Source organism: Mixophyes fleayi, chromosome 7 (genome assembly GCF_038048845.1).
Source record: "Mixophyes fleayi isolate aMixFle1 chromosome 7, aMixFle1.hap1, whole genome shotgun sequence".
NCBI lineage: Eukaryota > Metazoa > Chordata > Amphibia > Anura > Limnodynastidae > Mixophyes > Mixophyes fleayi.
In genome coordinates, this window is record NC_134408.1 from 110999363 (window position 1) to 111012889 (window position 13527).

Genomic DNA, 13527 nt, shown 5'->3' on the forward strand with positions numbered 1-13527 from the left:
ACTGGACCAACTGCAGCGGTAGTGACAAACAGGACTGTTCACAATAAGAACTCCAGTGGACAATTTCTCCTTTTATCCAATCCACTACAGAGTTATGCCGGGAAAGCCATGGGTGACCCAGGATCAAGGGCACCGATGAGCAATCAATAAGTAGGAAGGTTATTGATTCTGAATGGAGGGCTCCGATATTCAACTGTAGTGGCGGGGTCTCCCAGGAAATCTTGCCACCAGGTAACAGAGCTCCATCTAAACCACAAACCGTAACAGCAGACTTGAGTCTTACCATTGGAATTTCAGGAGCGCGGGCGAACCCGATGTCAAGGAAGTTGCCCACAGCTCCACTGTCAATGAAGGCTGCCAGGTCCATGGAATGGGTATTGAACGTGAGCTGCGCAGGGATCAATACAGCATTTTTCGGGGAGACAATTTGCAGACCTAGGTGAACTTTCCCCTTGTTCCCTAGGCATGCTCGTTTCCCGGCTTATTTGGGCAGGAACGGGAGACATGGCCTCTTGTGCCACAATACAGACATAGGCCTTGTGATCGTCTCCTGTCTCTTTCCTCAGGGGAAAGGCGATATGCTCCTAATTGCATCGGTTCCTCACCATCCGTGGAAACAGGAACAAAGGCGGTTGGAGGTGATGATGTCTCCTTTTCAGTTTTCCGCTCTTTATACCTCCTGTCAATTTTAATGGAGAGGAGCATCAGATCCTCCAGAGAGCTAGAAGATGGGTATTGCACCAGCGAATCTTTGATCTGCTCCGATAGGCCGAGACGGAACTGACTACGTAAGGCGGGGTCGTTCCATCCACTATCAGGTGACCATCTACGGAATTCAGCGCAGTATTATTCTGCCGACCGCCGGCCTTGTTTCAAGGCCCGTAAATGAGCTTCCGCGGAGGCAACTCGATCCGGGTCATCATACAGTAGACCCAATGCCTCAAAGAAAGAGTCTACGGACTGCATGGCAGGACTGGTCTATGGCAAAGAAAAGGCCCAGGACTGGGGGTCACCTTGTAGGAGGGAAATGATGATCCCGACTCTTTAATGCTCTGAACCGGAGGAACGGGGTCTCAACAGGAAATAGAGCTTGCAACTTTCCCTGAAATTCCGGAACAGAGATCTATTTCCAGAGAAGCGATCCGGCAAATTCATCTTAGGTTCACAGGAGGAACTTGGAGTGGGTTGAGAAGTTTTTGCGGCTTCTTCTTGAACAGACAGACGCTCAGCCAATCCCTGGATCAGCTGATACAAGGACTCAACATGGGCTGCTAAGGCCTGTGCTGGAGACGGTGTGGATCCGCTTCCATCCATCGCAACCTCGTCTCAGTGTGTGGGCCGGTTATAATGTTAGGAACCCCTCCAGCCGGCACAACACAACCCGGAATCTACTCTGCCAATCAGGTGTTCACTGGAGCCCCTGATGGTGGGGACAGACTGGGCCGCAGACTGACAGAGGGTCGTGAAGTGTGTACCGGCTGGGGAGAACCCAGGCAAGCGGAATGAGGTCCACGCAGAGGTCAAGGGCCGGCAGCAGACAACAGTATCGGTAAACAAGCTGAGGTCAGGGGTCACAGGCGGATAGCAGAAACGGTAAACAGGCCAAAGATCAGGGTCACAGGATACACAAGCGAAGTCCAATTCAAAGCCAAGGGTCATACACAGGAAATCAGTAGCAGTATCAGGATACAGGAACAGGAACAAGCAGGTCAGCAGACTGGAGCACAAAAGCTATAACCGGCAATGAGGTAGCAGACCTCATTGCCTTAAGTAGTAGGCCCAGCCAATCAGAGCCTGGCTCTGATAATCCTCAGCCCCCTTGCACCTAGATTAATTAGCCCACAGGTGTTGTAATATGTTGAGCGCATGCGCCAGGCTTCTCACCGCCGGGACGCAGCGCTGAAGCGTCCATCCGTTGCCCCGGCAACGACCGGGTCATGGGCGGAAGTGACGTCCCGGTCGCCATAGCGACGGCCGGGACGCAGGTAGGAGAGTTGCGGCGGCTGGGCACCGCCGCGGCTCGTAACACTTATATAGCCTCATAAATAGGCCTCATAAACACACAACCTTTTTTGCACAACCAATGAAGCTGTAGGGACTGCAGTTTGAACTGGATGAACCATATATGCAAAACAAGCACCTGTGAGACAGAAAACTATAGTGCACAAGATACACATTTATCTAGAAGTCATACATCATGCAATGAGAGTAAAAGAAAATCACATGAAGGTTTATTAATGATGGATCAAACAAAGCAGAGAAGAGAAAATAGAAATGAAATGTTTAGTTTGAGTCAATAGCAACGGAAGGTATCCAATGTGTGTGGATTCCACACCCTGGATATTCTCTTTTGTGTACACATAGCCAGTTTTTCCTCTCTGAACTTAACCAACAAAGACTCCCACTCCCCAGTCACTACAGTGCAAGTTCCTCTGATCAGCATCTCAGCATAAATTGCACAGTCAGGTGTGGTTGTAACATTACAAAGAAGGTCCAACTACATCACAGCAATAACTGGCTATTTGCTGCTATTAATAATTCAGAGGATAGGTTGCCTGAGGAAAATATGAAAAACCCCATGATCATACCATGTCAATGGAAAAAAAACATATCAGAAACTGTCACTGTTATAATATATATATATATATATATATATATATATATATATATATAAAACTGCTATAATATTCAATATAAAGAGAACTGAATATTAGGTGACTTTCAGCTAATAAATTACTGTATTACAATTTTTGTATCTTTATTGGTTGTGACCTTTTTAAAGCACTACATGCATATGGATAGAAATATGAAACCAATAAATACAAATATTTTCTTAATGGTGAATAATAATCAATAACTGTTATGCATTGATACATTTGTGAAAATATGACACAATCACTTTTGCATTAATATATTTGCAATATTGTTGCTACAACAAAGGAATAGATTGAAATATACCTGCACATCAGCAAAAAAATAATGAAATAATAAGTATGCCTTTAATGCATAACTTATATATGCAGCAATTTTAATAACAAAATATATGAGAGAGTACAAATGATCACATACAGCAATTGCAAACAATTTAACGTAATATTTGAAGTTACTGCTTTTAATGCAGTATATGAACTTTCCCCAAACTATATTTTCCCTAGAAATGGCTTATGCTTGTAATAAAGGACAGTACCATCTCTATTAGTATAGGGCATCCTTCATCTTGACCTTTTTTTAGCTATCTGACATATGACCGCAATCCTACCTGTCTACTAAAAATGCACTAAACAGCCAAAGATGAGAAGTCATCTCTAATCAACTGTCAGCTACATGAGTTACTCTCTACATCCCTTTATAACATAAATAATTTTCATTTTTTGTGTATGCTGTTACAAAAGTAGACGCACTAATGCGCTTAATTTGTACTCAGCAAAGAATGCCCCAAATCCACCCATCTTCTCCCATTGGATGGTGGAAGCTTTTGTACCACTGTAAAGACCATCTCGGCCTGGAAGTATTTAACTGCAAGATTATGTGCAATGGCGCATTAGTACATAACATAACATAGGTACATAACATCAAGATAGCTGCTATTTTCATAAATGACCTTAGTGCTTAATTACAGTGAAGACAGAACTCTTCCACCCCTCACGCATTTATTGATCGGGGTCCCTCTGTCACTCACTCGTCTGCCACAGCCTTGAGCATGGCTCCTCTGCTGAAGACTTCCTTCTACCGCCTTCATTTATTCAATATTATTTGGCATAATAATGATAGGAAACAAGCACAATGATAGCAAGTGAGGCACAGAAGGGGACTTCTCAAACACACATTTAGAAGGCACTACCTACAGTGACCTATTCATTTTTTTGTAGTATGTTCAGCACTTTCAACAGCAGCACAGTGTAGTTCCGCTCAACCAACTCCTTCATATACATGTGCACAAAGCTGACTTGGATTCTTATTTAGTCATTTTCGTATTCATGAAAAACTTGTTTTTTAATGGTTAAACTGGTTCTGGGCATTGAAAATGACTGCAATATGATCACAGTGACTGATGTATTCAAGGGGTTACATTACTAATTTCACAGTGCACACAGAGTTATGTATAGAATACAATTGAATCCATCTTGGTACCAAAGTAGACACTGAGGACAAATTTATTTATTTGAACAGGTAGCCAATATGTTAAAAAGTAAAATTTCTTTGGGCCACTGATATCATAATGTATATTCACAGATTGGGATGGACTCTAAAATATGCAATTGAACAATTGTAATGCTAACCATAACCATGGGCACTGAGGCAAGTTTTGCTATTTAAATAAGTAACTGATTTTTTCCAAGGGCTAATTGATATGACAACTTGCTGTCCTGTACGATAAGGCTGCCAGCTACAGTGCCCACTTCTCAGCATTCACCTGTGGGTGCCAGGACTGTACCAGTCTACCTGCTTTAGGACTTAAAAGAAGGCAACTGGTTCTGAACCATAATAATATAAGGTTGTGTCAATGATCACTTAATATACTGTATATGCGCTTGAACGCAGAGTACAGTAAATGTGTCTTTACTTTGAGTGCATATTGCAAAATTTTTAATCTGCTCTTATGCATGCACTGTGTTTATATCAGTTTTTGTGTGCACTCAGTGCATAGCAAACACAAAATCAAATGCAGTCATATGACATTAAGTTTACTCAGGTCATAGCATTCTTCTCTTTGGCAGTCATATTAGGTTATAAAAACCTGTTTCAAATCTGCACCAGTCCAGGTGCATCAGGAGTCTGCACTCGTTGACTGTTCCAGGAAGAAAAAAAATCCCAGATCGTCATCTATTTATATAGCTCCACTAATTCCGCAGCGCTGTACAGAGAATGCACATCAGTCCCTGACCCATTGGAGCTTACAGTCTAAATTCTATAACAAATCCACTCACAGACTGAGAGAGACTAAGGTCAATTTAATAGCAGCCAATTAACCTACTAGTACTTTTTTTGAGTGTTGGAGGAAACCCACACAAACACGGGGAGAACATACAAACTCCACACAGATAAGGCTATGGTCAGGAATTGAAATCATGATCCCAGTGCTGTGAGGCAGAAGTGCTGACCACTAAGTCACTGTGCTGCCCACAGATGAGGGTTAATTTAGTCCCCGTATGCCTTTAAATGACAAGAAACCACTTGCCTTAAACAGTGGAGATTCAGCTTTCCCCAAAATATGGGATAAATTAAAAAGCGTGGTAAAAGGAATTTTAACTTTAGTCTTAATCCAAAGCCTTATATCGCCCCGAAACATTAGGCAAAGTCCTAAACTTGAATTTACACCAAACTTTAACCCTAACATCAGCCCGCATTCTGATCCAAGCCTAGGCTTTCTCTCAACCATGAACCAAATTCAACCTCTAAAATGATAACATTATACAAGAGTACAGATGTCACCTCTCCAAATTCTTAGAATGCACAAAACCCTTTGTTTTGCAATCAGCTGAGGAGCCCACTAGTGTGATAATAATGTGGCCACTATGTTGTAATTTTCTCGTACTTAGAGATAAGAAAAGTAACATTCTGTAGGACATTGCAGAGCATTGCAATATCCCGAGATTAACTCTTTAATACTGCGTTCACATTGCTGCCCCGGCAATATCCCGGGTATATGAACCTGGGATATTGCCGGGTGATAGAGCTCTCCCAGCTCATCAGACCCCGTTCACACTGCCCCTTTTACCTGGGAAATTCCCGGGTCAACCCCGTTATGTGCAGCAGCCAGATAGGGTTATGTGGATCAGCGGGGTACTCAGGGCAATGTGGAGCAGCCGGATAGTCAGTATTATGTGGAGCAGCCTGATGCTCAGGGTTATGTGGAGCAGCCAGGTACTCAAGGTTATGTGGAGGAATTTGTTGTGGGTGATGTGGGGATTTTATTGATGTGCCTGAGTTTGGAGTAAAAATGTTGCCCTCTGTTATATAAGGGGTAAGTGCCGTCTAGGTTGTATGGAAAGTGTGGTGGAGGATGTGCAGGCCCTTGCATTCTTGACAATAAGCAATCAAGGAAAGCCATTTGACATTCCCGATTTTCCCTGCTAATCCACTCATGCGTTCCCATTATTTAAGTAAGGAAAGAGTTCTGCAACTTGCACTCATTATCAAAGAAGCGTTGGAAATCTAACATTGTTGCGTCTGAGCCTCGCCTCTATATCTGGTAGCTTTTGAAAGAGGTCATCTGTGATTCAAGGTTACCTAATTGATGTTTCATATGTGCAGTATTATCTTCCAAATTAGAAACGCGGTTCTCTGCCTCATCAACTCTCCCTGAAATTCTGCAAATCTCATCTTAGCAGAGACAAGTCCACCTGCACTTCCCCAATCTTTTCTTTTACCCAATGCTCAGAGGAGTTAATTGCATGCAAATCCTCCTTTTTTTCTACTTTTTTATTTTGGGGGAGTCCAGAACTTCTATAAGGAACTGCTTTGTCCTCACATCTGCTGTATAATAAATATTGAACATCTAGCACTTAAGCAATTTCATACATTTTTACTTGAAATAATACAGATGTTTAAAACCATTTGAGTATTATGGATGTTATTTCAGGTACCGCCTCAAGCTGCAGACCCAACCCTAGATAAACTGTTCCTCATTCTTTAGTTGAACCTCTGCAACCTCTCTTTTTGTAATTTCCTTTACTTTACATCTCATCATTGGCTGAATAATATTAACAAAAGCTCAGTCATTTCTGTGTCAGGGACATGTTTTGTGAATTGTAACAGAAGAGTGTAATGAGGAAATTAGTGGGATTTTAGACAACTTCCTTGCATTTCAGAATGATATACTTCCTAATTATAAGTAGGGTATATTTTCATTTAAGAAAAACACAAAATAAAAAAAACCTAACTTGGGCAGCATGGTGGCTAAGTGGTTAGCACTTCTGCCTTACAGCACTGGGGTCATGAGTTCAATTCCCGACCATGGCCGTATCTGTGAAGAGTTTGTATGTTCTCCCCATATTTGCGTGAGTTTCCTACGGGTGCTCCGGTTTCTTCCCACACTCCAAAACATACTGTTAATTGACTGCTAACAAATTGACCCTAGTCGGTGTATCTGTCTGTGTGTTAGGGAATTTATATTGAAAGCTCCAATGGGGCAGGGACTGATGTGAGTTCTCTGTACAGTGCTGCGGAATTAGTGGCGCTATATAAATAAATGGTGATGATGATGATGATGATAACTTCTTAGTTTTGCATATATACATTTATGAACATGACCAGACCCTCCAGATTAGGTCCTCTGTCTACATACAGAGAAAGCATTAACCTTTCCTAGCAAATGACGACTAACATCATACTCTGCAAGTCTTGCCCTTTGCACAAAAAAAGGATGAATATCCATATTTCTATACAATTCTTTCCTCTGTTTAAAGTGTTATGAATTGTATTATGAGGTTGTCCCCTGTCTTTGTCCTTACCACTGCATATCTGGTGTGTCCATCAAAATGAAAACTAGGTATATGTGTTGATAAAAATATGAACCAATACCTCATTTTGTTAGATACACAGCTATGCAGTGCTAAGGACGAGCTCTGAAAACAATTGTCTTTTCATTTGGTGGCATGTATATTGCCATGCAGCTGATAAATAGCTATTAGTTTCAACAGGTATTATATAGGTTTATATGGTCTCACTATCAGAATTCCATTCTAAAACCAAATAAAATATTTTTGGTGGATATAAAATTAAGATTGTAGTTATTTTTTCCAATAAGTGAGTGATTTCACTAAACTGCTCCACAATACCATTCCATATTAATGTGATGTTGTATATGTAATGGTGCCTAGTTTAAACTTTTTGAAGTAAATATTATTATTGACATATTTCTGGTACTAACTGCCCATAAACAGATTGGAAAAGTTAGGCACAAAAATTGTCCCCATAGCTGTCCCCCATGTCTGAATACAAAAGGCATGCGACATGTGACATTGTGGCCCCTTAGAGGTTATTGCCTAGTGATCATGTGCAATCACCAGACAATAACACCCTACACTACAGAACCTAAAGAACAGTATCTGAGTAGGTGAGAATTGGGGGTGGGGCAATATGAGATTTTTTTGTCTTTAACAACTTTATTTATTTGAGGTTCAGCAGAAAACAACAGTGTGGTGACAACATAAAAAAGCATTGTGTGTCCAAATATTTCAAGGTCAAGTAGTACAGAAAAAAATCCAAAAACAAAACAATTGTAATAAGTAGGAGTGGGTACACATTAGGGATGTGCACCGGCGACTTTTGAGGTCTCGTGTTTTGTGTTTTGGATCCGGATTTTCGTTATTTTTGAGGTTCGGATTTGTCTCGCAAAACACTTGACGAAAGGTCTCGGTTCGGATTTAAGGTATTGGATTCGGATTTTTTTTGAAAAAAACATAAAAAGTTTAAAAATCAAGTTTTTGGGCTTATTTTCACTCCTAGGCTATTATTAACCTCAATAACATTCAATAACAAGCATTTCCACTAATTTACAGTGTATTCTGAACACCTCACAATATAGTTATTAGTCCAAAACGTTGCAACAAGGTATCTTTCTGGACTGCGTAGAGGAGTGGGTCACCACAATATATATTAAAAACCCTGAACTTTTATGATTCGCACCAATAATTGTACCTGGACTGCGTAGAGGAGTGGGTCACCACAATATATTAAAAACCCTGAACTTTTATGATTCGCACCAATAATTGTACCTGGACTGCGTAGAGGAGTGGGTCACCACAATATCTTAAAAACCCTGAACTTTTATGATTCGCACCAATAATTGTACCTGGACTGCGTAGAGGAGTGGGTCACCACAATATCTTAAAAACCCTGAACTTTTATGATTCGCACCAATAATTGTACCTGGACTGCGTAGAGGAGTGGGTCACCACAATATATTAAAAACCCTGAACTTTTATGATTCGCACCAATAATTGTACCTGGACTGCGTAGAGGAGTGGGTCACCACAATATATTAAAAACCCTGAACTTTTATGATTCGCACCAATAATTGTACCTGGACTGCGTAGAGGAGTGGGCACTGGGCACCACAATAAAATATATAAAAAACCTTCAACAGATCTGCATTACACTACACATACGGCTGCTCCTCCATCCTCTCCATCATATACATGTTGGAGTTTTAGCGTGAGACAACCTCTTGTTTTTGATAATGTCAGTCCATTTTGAATATTTTTCAATTTGCCCCACACCACTGAATGTACTTTATCTATGATACGCAATACGCATCTATCTATCTTGACTGCGTAGTGTGGTGGCCCCGGTACACAATTTGGTACCGAGGCCACAATATAATTAAAAAACCCTCCACGTGTCTGAATTCCACCAAACAAGTATCTGGACTGCATAGTGGGGTGGCCCCGGTACCAAATTTGATACCGGGGCCACAATACCTCCTCCAAACATGGTACAGACAATTCGTCATTGAGATCCCAGACAGACAGGGTCAAAGTGTTATTGTTTGACTTTGTAAACCCAAAAAACTGTCCCTGTTGCACATAGTCGTGCAATGAAGACTGACTTTTTCATTTAAAGGCACGATCTTTCAAGTGTAGTGTTTGTAAGTCTAAGTCATATTATACTTTTGGTAAAATTGGTTTATTTTGTTCCTCTTTATGGTAATTAATTAGTAATAGAATTAAAGTATGAAATAGAATTAAAGTATGAAATAGAATTAAAGTATGAAATAGAATTAAAGTATGAAATAGAGTGGTATAGAGTTGTAGTGTGGTATAGATAGAGTGGTCCACACAATATAATAATAAAACCCTCAACTGGTCTGAATTCCACCAAACAAGTATCTGGACTGCGTAGTGTGGTGGCCCCGGTACACAATTTGGTACCGAGGCCACAATATAATTAAAAAATTGGGCATCAACTGTCACCGTTGTTTAATATCTGATACACCTAAATATGGACTGCACAGTGGAGTGGCCCCGGTAGTAAATTTGGTGCCGGGGCCACAATACCTCCTCCAACTTCCAAGTGTAGTGTTTATAAAGACAGACAGCGTCGAAGTGTTATTAGTTGACTTTCTTAACCCTAAAATTGTCCCTGTTGCAAATATTCATGCAATGGACAGTTACTTTTCTATTGAAAGACTCAAGCTTTCAAGTGTAGTGTTTATAAAATATAAACAACAATACAGTAGTTTTAGAGCACGTCAATACCTCTTGTTTTAAATTATGACACGGCATTTTACTTTTGGTTTAATTTCTTGAATTTTTTTACATTTGGTTTTACTTTTTGAACATGGCAAACGACTGTTGATTGGTCATATAATGCAAAAAAAAAAGTTCCAAGATGGAATTGTCCTTGGGCCCTCACACCCACCCTTATGTTGTTGAAATAGGACATGCACACTTTAACAAACCAATCATTTCAGCGACAGGGCCTACCAAACAACTTTGGCTGAAATGATTGGTTTGTTTGGGCCCCCACACCAAAAAAGCTATTCATCTCTCCCTGTACAGACTAAACAGGCTCTACTGAGGCAAGATGTCGTCCTCATCCTCAACCTCTGATTCCTCTCCCCCTACAGTGTGTACTTCCTCCTCATCACACATTATCAATTCGTCCCCGCTGGACTCCACAACCACAGGTCCCTCTGTAGTATCTGGAGGGCAGTGCTGTACTTCATTGAGGAATTGATTATTCATTTTTATAAACATCATTTTTTCAACGTTGTGAGGAAGCAACCTCCTTCGCCGCTCACTGACCAGGTTCCCCGCTGCACTAAAAACTCTTTCCGAGTACACACTGGAGGGGGGACAACTCAGGTAAAATAGAGCCAGTTTGTACAGGGGCTTCCAAACTGCCTTTTTTTCCTGCCAGTAACAATATGGACTGTCTGACATGTCTACTTGGATGGTGTCAGCAAAGTAATCATCCACAATTTTTTCTATTGTGACAGCATCCAATGCAGCGAGAGTAGACATGTCTGCAATGGTTGGCAGGTCCTTCAGTCCGGACCAGATGTTATCAGCATCCCCGCCAGTGCCTCTTTTGGGAAAACTGAGCTTTTTCCTCGCAGCCATAGATGTGGAAGAAAATGAGGGTGGAGCTGTTGGCATGTCACGGTCCTCTTCAGAGGACAATCTCCTGACCAGCAGGTCTTTGCACCGCTGTAGACTTGTGTCCGCCGGAAACAGAGACACAACATACGCTTTAAACCGAGGATCGAGCACGGTGGCCAGAATGTATTCCTCTGACTTTAAAAGAGTGACCACCCTCGGATCCTGGCAAAGCGTACGAAGGGCTACATCCACAAGAGCTACATGCTTGGTGTAATCGCAATGGCTTACCAGCTCCTCCCTCACTTTCTCCAGCTGCTTCTGCAACAGCCTGATCAGGGGAATGACCTGACTCAAGCTGGCTGTCACTCACCGGACCGTGAGTGCCTCTTCCCGGACATTTAGGAACCGTGGCCGTCCACCATCCTGAGGGTCTGCGCATGCGCAGCCCTTTTCTATACTTCAGTGTATACCCCTTTAACTTAATTGGCAGATCAGGCAACCTCCCTATATTAAGCACCTGTGGTCACTACCACGTTGCCTGATCTTGGAGTCTCATTCCTCATGAGTCTCTGAAGGTGTTCCTGTATTACTCGTGTATTCAGCGCTGCTGATTCCTGTGGTTTCCTAACCACTTCTACTTCTGTGGTTCCTTACCACTTCTACCATCAACTGTATCATCATGACTGTTTGCTGATTCCTATCCGCTGCCTCTGCGCACTACAGTCTTCTACACCACTTCATCGTTATTTTATATCTAAGTGACTGTTTACTCATTGCTATCCGCTGCCTCCGTGCACTCCAGCTTTTACCTCACTCACCTGCTTCTCATCAAGTCTGTTTGCTGATCGCTATCCGCTGCCTCCGTGCACTACAGTCTCCTGCTTGCAACTCGCCTGTGTTCAACATCGTGACTGCTAGCTGACTACTATCCGCTGCCTCTGTGCACTACAGTCTCCTGCTTGCAACTCGCCTGTGTTCAACATCGTGACTGCCAGCTGACTGCCATCCGCTGCCTCTGTGCACTACAGTCTCCTGCTTGCAACTCGCCTGTGTTCAACATCGTGACTGCCAGCTGACTGCTATCCGCTGCCTCTGTGCACTACAGTCTCCTGCTTGCAACTCGCCTGTGTTCAACATCGTGACTGCCAGCTGATTACTATCCGCTGCCTCCGTGCACTACACTCTCATCTCATCTTTGCTGTGTCTTCCTCGAGACTGCCGCTTTTCATTACCATCTGCTACACTTCGTGATCTACAGCTCCTGCCCTGCGCTGCACTCCTGTTTCCCATCGCTGTTGGTTCCTGTGGTTGCTACTGGTTACTTCCGTGTGCCGCTGAGTCCTGCCGCTGTGGTCAGCGCTATCGTCCATCTCCTGCTGATCCACTCTCCACGCCTTCACGTGTTCCTCTGGCCTCTACCCTCCTGTCAGCATTGGATTTGTATCTCTTCCACTACCCTCTGCTGGATCATCTCCATTCTCCTGGGTTTCCTATGAGTCCAGTTCCACGTGTTGCTGACTCCTGTGGATTCGTGTCCCTGTCGGTCTACTCACCTGTGCGCTGCACCTGCTAGACCGCTGCTTCTCCTATCCAGGGACTTCCTATCCAGTCGGTCTCCAGCCGCTCAGGTACCGCTGCAATCCCATCTGACTGCTACTGCTGAACCACGGTATGCATACTTCTCATTGACTGTGCTGTGTATTGCATATCTTGCTGGACTGTGTTTGGTTCTCTCTGGAGTCTGCTATCCGCTGAGTCTATTGTCATCATTGACTGTGTTATCATTGTGCTGGACTACTTCAAGAGACTTTCTAGATTGCAGACCTGATCAGTCATTTACATATATATATACCTATATTGTGCATATTACTGTGGATCGTGTATAAGGTGCCTGTATATATCCTGTGTTGCAGTCTTCCCCCGTGCACCTCCTCACATATATATGCAGTGGTACAACTTGCTGATGTCAGACCACTGATCCCTGTTTCCGGTATCACCTGTTCCATTATCCTCTCACATAGCAGTGGTACAACTTGCTACCGCAGACCACTGACTACCTGGATACCTCCACTTGGATTCCATTCCTTCACTCAGACAGCGGTACAACTTGCTACCCGCAGACCGCTGACTCTCATCACCTCCTTGTCTCTGTTGGACATTCCTCCTCACTATAGCGGTGGTACAACTTGCTATCGCAGACCACTGACTACCTTCACGTGTCCTTGTCCATACAGTTCCCTGTGTATCATTACCTCATTATTACCAGTGTTGCTAGTCATAGACTTTCCTGAGCATCTCATCGGTCATCATTTCATGTTCCGTGATCACCCAGCTACCAGAGTACCCTATTACCATCTACATTGCTCTGGTAAGCCTACCATCTGGTGATCCCTGGGTAAAGACTCCTAGTGCCCGTGACAGTAAGATCAGGCCATGACAGACCCAGATGTGGAACCTACCGCCAAAGAGATGCTGCAAC